We start from the raw sequence: 2,006 nt of genomic DNA, 5'->3' as shown, positions 1-2,006 counted from the left end.
GACCTACTTCGAAACGCTGCGGTCGGGCGGCGGTTTTTTTCACATTTTCCGATGAAATGCCGCCTGCGCAGGCTCCGCCTTAGTAAATGGTTAATTTAACAAAAACCTGTACTTAAGGTTGGGTTATGTTCTATATTTCCCGCTTGAGTTGTATTGCGCAGATTGTATCGAGGGTCGCGCTTGAGGTCTGAAATGTGATAAGATAACATTAACGAGTTTAAAATACGCAGTTGTATTTTGTTTTCATTGATATATAATTTGATTTACAACACTTACTCAGAATTTAATTATAGGTACAATCTCTTTAAAAAAACAAAAATGTATGCCTTACAACAAAACAAAAACACTAAACTAATTTAAACAAAGTAATTATAGCTAGGTATTAAATATAACAAACTAAAAATGTATCTATCAAAAAAGGTCTAAGCTCAACATTAAGCTAAACGTGAACTTAAAGTTGACATATTAACCAATTTACCTCCAGTAGAGCGATATTTCATTATGTACTTAATAACAGCTTTGATTTCAGCTGGTCCCATGAAACGGATGTTTTGAGTCATTTAGACGGTTTTACCGGTTACTCATGCCTTACATTAAGGACCTATGTACTTTTAACTACAAGGTCTTTATATTAAATAGGCATAGTAATCAAACTGGGTCATATTTTGATTTTAAATAAACTCCATTTCTCATAGATAGATAGAAAATTTCGGATTCAATTATTTCTTGATTTGGATTAAGCCACAAATCGTTATTGCGATAACTTATTACCAAAAAATAAGCTACAAAAAGCGGCGATAGCCCAGTTGGTTGTAGGACAGACTGGCGAGACGAAAATTCGCAGTTTCAGAACCCAAGGGCACACATCTCTGACTTTTCTAACAAATTATGTGTGTATTCTTTGGGAATAATTATCGCTTGCTTTAACGGTGAAAAAAACATCGTGAAGAAACCTGAACGCCTGAGAAGTTCTCTGTAGGAATTTCGAAGGTGTGTGAAGTCTACCAATCCGCTACAAATTCCTACATTACACCTGATAAAATAAGTATACGTTTCGTTAGTTTCCTCCTACCTAGATATCAAAATAACAATAACAGCTTTTTTAAACACTTGAGCTACAAAATCTGCTACCTTGATAGAGCTTCCTGAGAGGGTTGTGTACTCGTACAGAAATTTAAAATTTGTTGATTAATTATTTTAAAAGCATATGAATAAACTACTCTAAACAATAATAAAAATAAAGCTTATTTTTTTCTCTGTATCATGTACTGCAGTTAATACCTTAAACTAATTTTAAAAGAACAATGGCGTTTCTTGCCCGTTCTTCTCTAATGACAATCTAGTTTTTAAGTAACTTTAATCCCGGACTGTTTTTATACACCTACAATTGTTTATTTTTTACATGAATCTAGGCATTAAGTGAACCTGACGATATTTGAATATACATAACATACATAACATCACGCATTTTATCACCGAAGGGGTATGCAGAGGCGTAACTAGGGCACCCACTTTTCGCCAAGTATGTTCCGTCCCATGATGTGATAGGGGGCGAGCCTATCGCCATATCGGGCACAAATTCCAGACTCCGGGCTGATACCGAGTAGAAAGACCCAAATATCACTTTGCCCGACCCGGGATTCGAACCCAGGACCTCAGAGCGCTATTGTACCGGACATGCAATACAACTACGCCACCGAGGCAGTCAGAGGCAGATATTTGAATATATTTTTGATATAACGGAACCGATGAATAAATTTGGGCGAAATATATTTTTTTTTTTCTGCTCTATCAACCTGGAGTCGGGCATTTGTTCCCACTACGGCAATAGGTTTGACCCCTATCATAGCATGTAACGTATGTGCCCTTGGGTGCACCTCTGCCTGCCATTTGGAGATTCAGGCGTGATGTGTGTTTTTATATATATTTTGTTTGTAATATAAAGGAACTTTTTTTGTGTAAGTCTTTTACGCAGATGAAGTCGTAGCAACTAGTACACCCACAAA

The sequence above is a fragment of the Manduca sexta genome, chromosome 22, assembly GCF_014839805.1.
Source record: "Manduca sexta isolate Smith_Timp_Sample1 chromosome 22, JHU_Msex_v1.0, whole genome shotgun sequence".
Taxonomy (NCBI): Eukaryota; Metazoa; Arthropoda; class Insecta; order Lepidoptera; family Sphingidae; genus Manduca; species Manduca sexta.
The sequence above is the reverse complement of the archived record's forward strand: the minus strand, read 5'-3'. Positions refer to the sequence as shown.